The sequence below is a fragment of the Sciurus carolinensis genome, chromosome 18 (genome assembly GCF_902686445.1).
Source record: "Sciurus carolinensis chromosome 18, mSciCar1.2, whole genome shotgun sequence".
Lineage (NCBI taxonomy): Eukaryota > Metazoa > Chordata > Mammalia > Rodentia > Sciuridae > Sciurus > Sciurus carolinensis.
The window spans coordinates 35,524,000-35,535,340 of record NC_062230.1 but is presented as its reverse complement, the minus strand read 5'-3'; the positions used below and the strand labels follow the sequence as shown (position 1 = coordinate 35,535,340).

Genomic DNA, 11,341 nt, shown 5'->3' with positions numbered 1-11,341 from the left:
TGCTGAGTAGGCCTGACCTCACGCAAACAGCATGTCAAAAGGTCTAAACTGAAGCGTGACCATCGCTGCTTCGTCCCAGACGTGAAACTCTGTGTTTCTTTCAGATGAGGTATCATCCCTTCCCCAAATCTGTAGCACCGTCTCTCTAAAGTGCCTTCCATAGCACGCTGCCTCAGCGAAAAAAGGAAGAAAAAAGTTTTCTACCACCTACAGATACACAAAACAACACAGAGGGCTCTCAGGTCAACATCACGCCTGAAAGTAGGTTCCATGTATATCAAGATGGACAACAAATGAAACTAATATGTGGTGAGAAAAAATGCAAATGGGGCTTTTTCTATGGGGTGGCAGTGAAAAAAATCAATAGAAGTGGTTTCTTTTGGGGCGGTGGGTAGGAGCATGGACTGACTCGGAAGGGCGTGTGGAAATATCCTGGGGTGACGAGTTTGGGTCACATGGATCTGTGCATTTGTCAAAAATCTTTGGTAGCCTTAAAATTTGTGCACTTTTTATTATGTAAGTTTTAGCTGAATTAAAATTTAATTATAAATTATCTTTGTCTAGTTAATTACACATGCTCCAGTATTTACACTTAGCAAACACTGGTGTGCTGCAATTTATTTTGAAATGGTCCCCAAAATAAGATAGATTGACAGTTAAGTGGATAAATGGAGGATGGATGGATGGAGGGATGGGCGGATGGATGAATAGATAGGTGACAAATAGAGCAAAGCATGATTGTAGAATCCTGGTGGTGACTACATGCACGATTATTTTAAGTTTGCCATTTGTTTGCAAATTTTCATAATAAAATGTTGGGGGGAAATAAACAGATCATAATCTTGAAAACTCTTCTATATTTAGGAAATACTGCATACTATTTATCCCTCACATCTTCCCTTGGGGGATGTTTGGAGCTCAGAAGCATATTAAAGACTTTAAGTCTTGTAGTTAAAGCAAAATAAGTAAACTTTATTTAGCCTAACATTTTCTAAAAACATTTGGTTATGAAAATCTCAACTTTATTTATACTTTTTGCTTCTTTTGATAGAGACTTTTAGTTCTTTTACTATACTCTGGAGCATACTACACCATCAGAATATATTTATACCTAGAATTGGGTATCTCCAAAGAATGTAGGTTCTTTAGAGAGTGTCAAGTCATTTTTAGGATACGATTCAGATACAGTAATTATTATAATTTGGGTTTTTCCAAATGGAACAGGAGTGTTTCACATTTGGAGCCAGAGTCGACTAATGCTGTGAGAGTAAATGAGGGGATCCTGCAATGTGCTCACCAATAGGGACAAATAACTGATGTCAGGGACATTTGCTGTTCAAGTGAAAACATCTGAGCAGGGAGTGGGGTGAGCAAAGATTAGTCCGTACACTAACTAGTGCACTGCAGTGCAAAGGCAGAAGAGTAGCTATTCAGAGGAAAATGCAGTTACATAAAAGTGACAGTAAATAGACTGAGGTAACCTAATGAAGCCAGAAGAAAGTGAAATATAGCTTTGAAATTCTGGAAGAAAACTAGGAATCAGCCTATTGCACATCAGTCATAGAGTGGGTGAGTGAATTTTGGCATAGTTGTGCGATAGCAAAAAATGTGGCCATGAAAACTATGGTCAGCAGCTACGTACAACAGTGTTAATGGACCTTATAAACTTCATGCTGAATGAAAGAAGCCACACACAAAACAGCATAAGACTTATTTCATTCACATAAAGTTATAAATGCAAATATAGATGAACTTTGTGCTGGTGGTGGGAGGTGGATGCACATGTCTGAGATCAAGAAGGATGACTTCTGGTTATTGGTGACATTCGACTCTTGGTCTAAAAGCCATCCAACCAACCCTCAAAATCACTGTGCTTATCTCTCACCTAGGTATTAAACTCCAAAATAAAATAAAGAGATTTGGAGTCAGAATCCAAAAATCTTAATGTGCTACTGGAATTGTTCAAGGATAAAAAGAGAGACAACGGAGAAACATTAATTACAGAAATAAAAGAGGAAAATTAACTGAACTCAAGCAAAACACAAATTGTCAGATCAAAAGAACCGTTTTCGGGGCTGGGGTATAGCTCAGTTGGTAGAGTGCTTGCCTCATAAGCACAAGGCCCTGGGTTCAAATCCCCAGCACCCCCAAAAAAAAAAAAGAACCGTTTTCACAGAAGGGAGACACAAATTTACAAACTTATAGTAAATTCTAGTGAAATATGTATCTCTCAAAGTTTGAAATAAACTTTACACTTTCTTGATGAAAGGAACAGCCTGCACATAGGCCAGAGAGTTAGACAGGTTTCTGACATCTCCCCTAGCACACTTAATAGACTTTGGGGAATAAAGGTTGGTGATGAAGTTGTTTTATACCTAGCTAAAATATAACCCTGCTCAAGAACAGAGGAAAATATTAAGGAAGTTGGTTGAGGACCAGAAGAAAATGAAAACAAAAGCAAATATCCATATAGAGAAAATAAAGTCTATGACAGAGGAGAGCAACAGATATAATCATGTTGCATTGATGTCTCACTGGTTGACTGAGGATTATGGCTAGTGCTTGGATCAGAATTCCTAACGGAAGCACATACCTCTGCTTTGGTGATCTGGTGAAATTGAATAATACTCCAGAACTGCATTCCTCAGTGATGTAAGCGCAGGTGGAGTTGTGGTGTGAGGGCGACCTGCAGGATGAAGGATTGTGCAAAGGTCTTGGAACAGGGAACACTTGGTGGGCAGGTGGATTGCCTGGCCACACAGTGGGAGTCACAGTGTGTGAGCAGCATTTGGACTGGTGTTTTCAAAGACAGGCTTCAACCTGGCTGTTCAGAAGAGAAATGCTAGTGGGTTGGAACTTCAGAACAGCCGTTCCAAATCATTGAGAAGATAAAAGTTGATTGTCTTGAGTCGAGGTTGGACATTGATCAAATCTCAGAGTGTGGCGGTCAGCAGGAATTGCCACGGGGAGCAGGTGTGTTGCGGTATGTGGCGATGGAGAGGAGGCCCAGGTGGAGAGCAGACACAAGAAGAAGGGGTGCTTTTAGCCAAGGACTGTGGACTCGCTGTCTTTTCAGAGTGGCAAGTTGCAATCACCCCCAGGCAGCTGGAGAAAGTGTGTTGTAAAATAAAATGCAACCGCCTTTGGCAGCAAATCCCTTTGGTGTGACCAAGATGCTGAGGGGTTTTACTTCCAAAGGGGGCAGTGTCACATTCTGGACAGCACGTCACCCCCAAAACGGATTGGCCTTAAGTGGGAGAACTGTCCTCTCCTGACTCCCATTTTATTTTTTGGCTAATCCCCCTCTTTATGATAATCTTCTTAATATCCATCTGTTACCCTGTAGGCAGTGGCTTCTTAAATTCAAATATCAGGCTATTTTTATCGCAGAAGAATATGTAAAGCAATAGAAAGCAGTTTAATGGATTTTGGAGCCTGTGGTCCTCTTTAGCACCATTTCCATAATGAAATCCAGTTACAGGCAGTTGCGTTGCCACGGCTGGCAGTTTGCAAAGGGAGGAGCAGGCCGTCCCTGCAGCACGTCTCCCAGCAGAACCGTGTGAGAGGCTCACCTCCCACAGGTGGGGGGCTGGTCTTGCCCGGCCCTGCATGGCACTGCAGGGCTGTGTTACCCACCCACTGGGCCAGGGAAACTGGGATGACTCATCAGGAGCCCTCCAGGGAAGCAAACAAAAGCAAACATGCAATGAGGGAGATTGGGATGAAGAGGGCCAGGCAGGGTTGGTCAGGGCCGCCTGGGAGTGCGGGATGAACGTGCTGGGCATTTCCCAGAAAGGGCCAGGGGACATTCAAGAGGTAGTGGCATTTGAAGAGAATGGTGAGAGTGTACTCACAAAAAAATAGGGATTTTTTTTTTTTATCCTGCAGAGGAGAAGCCTGTGGCTCTTGACGGGTGCCCTCGAGTCTCTGAAGAGCTGTTAGGGAGAAGACTGAGCAGGTGTCCTCTGCCCAACTCTGACGTAGAGGAGAGACAGACCGCAGATCGATGGCAGAACGAGGTGCCAAAATGTAGAGCCGTACGACAGCAGAACAATCTGCCAGAGGGCAGAGAGTTCCACGTGGCATTTCCAATGACAGCCTGTCAGAGGGAAGATGCATTCAACAGTGAGGGCAGAGCTGATGTTTCCTAAGGTCTCTGTTGACCTGTGGTTTCAATTATTCTAACATTGGTTTCATTAAACAACTCTTAAGTTATGCACTTATTATTCTATTTCCCCCCAAGTTAGATCTAGATGGACAGATGATAGGTAGGAAGATAAACGGGTAGGTAGACAGTCTATATACACGTGTGTCTACACATATGCAGATCACAATGCATTTTTCAGGTGATCTCTGATAATCATGGATAATATTTATCAAGCAATCGACTTTGTGCTAAGCATTATTCTGTGACTTATTTGATTTTGTTCATCTAATCTTTGTATTAGCCTTATGTGCTACATGCTATTGTCAAACCCACCTCACAGTGAAGTTGAGTAGCCTGTCCAAACTCAAGAGAGGATTGATTGACATTGAACTTATGCCCAGAGGCTGGACTCTGTGCCAAACCCTGTGCTACACAGTCTCTCTGGGTGGAGCAACTTTTAATAATGGTTGTTTCATGTCACCTGTCCATCCCCTCCAGCAGAAAATCTAGCACCCTAAGGAAAGGAAGGGCACCACATTGACCACCATCTCCTGAGAGCAGATTATAAAATGTAAGATGACAAAGACGAACTTTGGACAGATGTTCAGCTTTCACACACCCACCCCCTCTCTGCCCTGAGAAACACGTTCATTGGAAGTTCTCTGTGCAGAAGAACTATGATTCTGCTGCCCTTTCTCTCCCCCTCCCTAATGCATCACACACAAAGGATCGTAGAGGGCTTGGTCATAAAATGGAATTGTTTTATTTTTAATGTTTATTGCTGGAGAGGACCAAGTTGAAAATCAAACACATGGGTCTCACGACTTTAATCAGGAGGAAACTTGCTAATAGATTTTTTTTTAACTTTAAATTTAACAACTTAACAACTTGGCAATTTAATTAACTTTTTAAACACAACATAAACCAGCCTGTGGGACTTTCTGCTGCCGTACTTAATTGTGGCAAATAGCCTAAGAAGTGGCAAGAAAAACAGATGAGACACCTTTATGGCGGAAGAGACGCCATCTGTAGCTACCAGCTAGCATGGGCTGTCACAGTCCATCTCCAGGAAGTGTAACTCAGGACTTCAGAATGGCTCTCTGTTGGCTTTTCCTCGAGACCCTACCAACAGCACCCATGGCAACCATCAGGGGAACATAACACCGTGTTTCATAGCAGGAGAACTTACACAGTCTGGAAAATTCTGGGAAGGATATCCATATATTCTAGTTGATTAATTAACTCAACAAATATGTATCAGGTACTTAACTACTGGAATAATTTTAAGGAAGAAACAAACACTGTTTATGCTTTCAGAGTTCTACTGTCAAAGAGAAGACATGCATCTGCGAAAAATCCATAGCTGTCCCCACCACAGGTAACATCATTACCATGCCCTCTGAGGAGACGTATGATATTATCTTATTGATGTCATGCTATCATTCATCTTTCCTCTAGAGGGAACAGAACCAGAGGGAGATTCTATACATTGCTTGAGGTCCTAGAGCTAAGTTACCTATTCAAATGTAGGTTTATTCATCCAAAGCAACTAAGCCAATATCTAAGCCTAATCTAGTTGCACGCCACAATTTTTTTGTTTCAGTGCTGGGGATCAAACCTTGGACCTTCCATACGCTAGTCAATACTCTATCACTGAGTTATGCCCTGACAGTTTCCTCTTATGTCCTATATGTGAAGCACCTAAACTAGTAATTATTTGAATTTTTTTCTTAATTGAATTCAGTCACATTTTTAGCAGCAAGGTCTGACTTGATATAACCAAGGTCATGTAGGTAATTCAACTGGCCCAGTATTTAAACTGGTTTTCTCTGAAACTTATGTTCTTTACCATTTTGTCCATTTGCTAGTCAAAAGAAGTTGGAATTGTAGTGCAAGAACTATTATTGGAAGAACCTTATGCAATTTCTGGAGAGCTTTATAATTTCTATGCATTCATTGTTTTTCCTTGCTATTGTGTTTTTCATAGACAGTTTAAGAAAAACAAACTAAGGCTGAGGGCTTACTTGGGGAGACTATGAGGATAGGCTCCATGCAGAATCCTAATCATCAGAGGTGTGTGCAGGTGGGAACAGAGACATTAATATGACTTTCCAGGGTCATGCAAAGCCCAGTTTCATCCAACTCTAGACCTGTGGCCTTGAGTTCTGAGTGACACCTCTTGTGGTAATGTCCCCAGCTTCGGATCGTCATTAGGCACACCTCACCTAACCGTACCAACCTCCGATTTTCATCTTCCTGGACAATACAGACCAATTTTACCAAAAAGTAAAAATAGGTCTCATTTTCCTGAGAGTTGCAGGAGAATCATCTCATTGTTGATGGTCCTTTCCTCCCTTATAAGAGGCAAACTTTGTGCATGGACCTACATTCCATTATTTACTTATCCAAATAGAAAAATCCTGGTTTAGTCAGGGATGTCTCTGAAGTTCTTGTTCCTTTTATTATAACAATCATGTACTCAGAATTTTGCATTTTCTTAGAGGTCCATGTAAATGTTGGCTAAAAATGGCAGAGATAATGATAATGGTCCAACCCAAGTATCTCAGCTTTCCTTTGCTTTGTTTTGTTTCCAAGTAAATTAATTATGCTGTTGTTGTTAAAGCAGTACTCCACGGCAGATATAATAAAGTTTGATGAGCACCCGCTGTCAAAGAACAAAATTACAATTTCGTTTGAAGATCTTAGTGGGCTTGACATTGATTCTACATTGAGTTGAGACTTCATTCCATGAAATAGAATCGTGATCCCAGGACAAGCAGAGGAGGTTGGTTTTACAGGTAGAGGAGGGTTGAGGGAAGCAGAAACAAAGAACAAAGAGTGGGGCGGGTCATTCCAGAGTGACTTCCCTGTATGGTAAGGACAGGGAGATAGAAAAATAATGACTGATTCACATTAGGATTACGATTAGTTCAGATCATAATTTTTTTTTTTTTTTTTAAGGATTAAGGTAGAGAGGATTTTCTTTCCATGCCCGTGGAAACTGGCCTGTTTGGGAAATCTGACGGTTCTCGCTACTCCTGATTCCTCGGGTCAGATAAACAGCTAGCTAGCTTCAGCCTGGCGACATGGACTCCAGCCTGAACAACTGCATTTTGATTTTAGCCTGGCCTGCAGGGGCCGGCACAGGATGTTAGCTCTACAATGGCTTCTTGTAATTTTTATCCAATAACCCCTAATATGATCCCTTAATTTTCAAAGGAGTGGAAACTGGTGACCCAGGAGAGGGAAATTGGCTTGGCCGGCTCCGCTCAGAGGCAGAGTCAGAGCCCAGGCCTGGCTGTTCCGCAGCTTGGCTCTGCATTCTTCCATTAGACTGTAATGCCACTGTGGTGGCTACTTTGGGACAAGGAGGAGACCCTCAGGCACTTCCTTCTGCGGGACTGACTCTCCTCTGACAGGGAGTCGATTTCATGGGCAAAACGAGAGGTTGTTCTTGATGGCCTTGGAGGTCCCACGTGGCTCTAACGTTCAGCGATTCTCTCTCTGAACTTTCCTCCTTCCCCTGTGGCTTGGGGATGTAATGCGATGTGCTACAGTGTGAACCACGCTTTCAAAGTCTTAGTGGATCCTAAATAGACTCATTTAATCTACACGGGGATTTGAATCCTCACATAAGACATTTTCCTTAATTAAGCCACATTCCAACACAAAAAAGTCGTGTTCATACAAACTCAAGGATCAGATTTACAACTGCTGAGCACCTAGAGTCTCAATTAGCCACAGCCCGATTCTCGCGGAGAAAAGGTCACACCAGAGTTTTCAGTCGTTTAGATACTTAAAATTCAAGTCAGCCAACCCCACCATGATCAGCTGCTGTGAGGAGACTTGGTTTATCATGAAGGGGCCGTGGAGGGAGTGGGTACCACACCTCACCTGACAGGCATGGAGTTAGTACTCTGCCAACTCTGCATTAAATGTGAGCATGTCCACATTGGCCGTGGAGACCAGCATGCTTCCTGCTCACTTGGATGTTGTTCTTCCAAACGTTCAGGACTGGATATAATGGAAGAAGCCAAGCTGGGTCATCTGGCAGCACAGAGGAGAGCAGTTGAGAGCAGGAAGCTGGCCTTCCACTGTGGGCAGATAAGATGGTGCCTACGCACTCTCTTGGGATTGCTAATAGACTTACTCCTTTATTTATTTATTATAAAGCATTTTTTTTGGAAACAGGATCTCGCTATGTTGCCCAGGCTGGTCTTGAACTCCTGGATTCAAGTGATCCTCTGATCTGGCCCTCCCAGGTGCTAGAATGGTAGGTGGGCTCCACCACACCTGGCTGCTTCATTCTTTCAGTGAAAGAAATGCAGGCTCATTATTCAAATGCTAAAGAGACATAGACCAAAGAAGGTGTTTGCAAGTCACCCCGTGCACTGTAACTCTAGAGAAACATCATTAATGTTAGGTGGATGGTAAATACTGGCTTGTCCAGGAACATAGGTTTAAGAATCGACACTTAAACAGGTTTCCTAATTAAATGAGTCATATCTCAGTACTTGGAACCAGAAACCCGAAAACTGAAGTGAATTTGATGGAGTAACTGAGATCCAAATAAAAAATTTCTACATTTCAGAGGACACAATTTCCTAAAAGTTTTCTCTAATGTAAGGAAGAACGTTATGAAAACATTGAGAAATTCGAATCATTGTTATGATTTAAATCACTTTTTGCTTTTCTCACCGCACCATTTGACTCTCTTGTAAAAGACAGAGCTCTTAATATATCCCAGACATATTTCTCCACAGTTTCCAAATATTTTATTGATGTTATTATTCATTTTTACATTGCCAAGTATCTCACATTGACATTTTGTTCTGTAACCTTGATTTTCACAGTTGCCAAGTATCCAGAGCTACATTGAAACGGAGACCATGTTTAGAATGTTCATAATCTCCCGATCACATCTTCTTGGTTCCTGAATTCTTTAGCCCTCTCAGGAGTGGTGGGGAAAACCTCAGGTGGCCTGATCCGGGATTCTCTCTGAAGCAAATTCTCCATTTTTGGGTTTGCCAAGCCCACAGGGCTGTTGTCCTCCCTTTATTCCTAAGTGATGCCAGTGGATCATGGATTTCAGTAGGTTAATTTTCTTTAAATATCTCTATTCTCTAAATTCTTTATGGAGGCTTTCCCTGCTGCCTTTAGAGCACATTAATTACTTTGGTGGGAAATATTCCTGAATCACATTTGTGTGCATATTATCCATGTTCTTTTAGCATTCAGTATGATTTTGGAGACATACAAGAACTAATGGTTTTACAATTTATAAGTGACTGTCTCCTTACAGACTTAAACAGAAAAGTTATTTTAGAAGTCTAATGTTTCATCATGTGACAAGTGCCTCTTACAGATCCTGGGCATCACAGTGTTTTGAAAAAAAATTGTTTCCATTGGTTGTCTAGATTCAGTTCAGTTTTGTTTTTCCACTTCAAAAATCTTTTCTTGTATTATATCTTGGAAGACTTTTAGTTTTCCTGTTCCATTTGCTAACTACCTTCCTCATTCCCTTTCTTTTAAATCACTGTCATTGGGGTAATCACAACTATTACCTTCTCTCTGACTGCTTGAATTAGTATTTTCAATTTATCTGATTCCCCAAGTTTATACCCACCTTTCCCTTTAGTTCACTTTCTTTCTGTTCCTTATTTTCCTCTTCCACATGATACCTCTCATCTGTATGTATTTTTAATTTCATCTTGCCTTTGAGTTATAGTTATTTTTAGGGGAATTCCTCTACTTTAGTTGAGCTTTGGCTTGAACCTTTCTGCGACTTCTTGCTTGCTAGATACCCTTCTACTTGGGGCTCATTCCCCTTTACCTTTTGTATTTGTTTATTTGTGCTAATTTGTAATTCCTTCCCCCCAACTCATACTGCTTTTTTTCCTTTGCCTCCCTCTTGCTTGCACAGATCTACCCAGGTCTTCTTTCTGTTCTCATAACATGTGGATGATTTCTTGACACCATTTCAGCCAGGCGGGACACAGTACTGTGAACCAGAGTGTGAGGGCTGAGTTAAGTCCTCTGCTTTTCCCTGGAGGCTGATGTTGAGGTCTGGGGAAGTGTGTCCGTGACGACAGTGCTGTCTTTGCTGGAAACAGTGCTCTGGGGGTCTGGTCTCCAAGGCCCTCTGGAGTCTCTGCCCTGGCTCCCCCTTCCTGGACCAGGATGCATCCGATTCCCCAGTGCAGGTGCCTTTGGAATCTTGCTCTCTAGTCTTTGAATTCCTCTTCCATGTGAATGGTCAGGCTCACTCTTTGCTGCCTTTGTTTCACTCCTTTCTTTCATTGCAACATTAGTCACAAGAACCAAGGAAACAGTCTAAGGGCCCATCCACAGATGAATGGATGAAGAAAATGAGGTATGTATGTAGGAGAAATGCTATCCAGCTGTGCAAAAGAATGCTTAGCATACCAAGTGCAAAAGCCCATCCTGGAGGGAGCGGCAAGATCCCACCTATGGGAGGCATCTCGAATGATCAAGGGCAGAGAAGCAGAGAGTAGAGGGGAAGTTGCCAGGGACAGGGTAGGGTCAGGGGACAGTAGTTGTTCAGTGGGGACAAAGTTTCAATTAAACAAGATGTGTGCAGCACAAGGCTGATGGCTGACAGCGTCGTGCACTTAAAAACCTAGGTCTCATGCCGAGCATCCTCAACACACACGCATGCATACACGCACAGGTGGGGAGGGCCACAAGGAAACATTTGGAGGCGATGGATAGGTGATCTTAACCATAGTGATGGCTTCATGAGTACATGTTCACATGTGTATGTTCAAACCCATCAATCTCTCTACATTAAATTCATGCCGTATTTGAATGTCAATTATACATGGATGGTGCTGTTAATATAGAAAAAAAGGAGTTTGTAACCTGGTCCTGGTGAACTGAGGAACCTCAGAGCGGGGATGCAATGGGGCAGGGTTCCACTGCAATGTCCTCCTTGCTACCTGGGACATGTGGGAACAGCCAGGGGCGTGTGGCTTGTGTGACACACTGAAGGGCCCAAGGGTTAGATGGGGCCCACAGGTGTTTTCCACCTCCTGAGCTGCTTTTTCAAGGATTGTCATTGAGAAAATAAGACCATCCAACAAGCCTGGTTTCCAGTGTGCCCTAAGATATTCATCAGTTCTTCAACCTTCCCGGTGACAGTGGACGATGATCACATCCTGGCTGTCTCTTTGC

General features: G+C 42.5%; 1 non-coding gene across 1 annotated transcript; it reads left to right on the top strand.

The window, feature by feature from the left end:
* Positions 1-2,076: 2,076 nt before the first annotated feature.
* On the top strand, positions 2,077-2,151 carry Trnam-cau (transfer RNA methionine (anticodon CAU)). The gene has a single exon. It is a non-coding gene; the product is annotated as a tRNA-Met (tRNA).
* Positions 2,152-11,341: the final 9,190 nt, after the last annotated feature.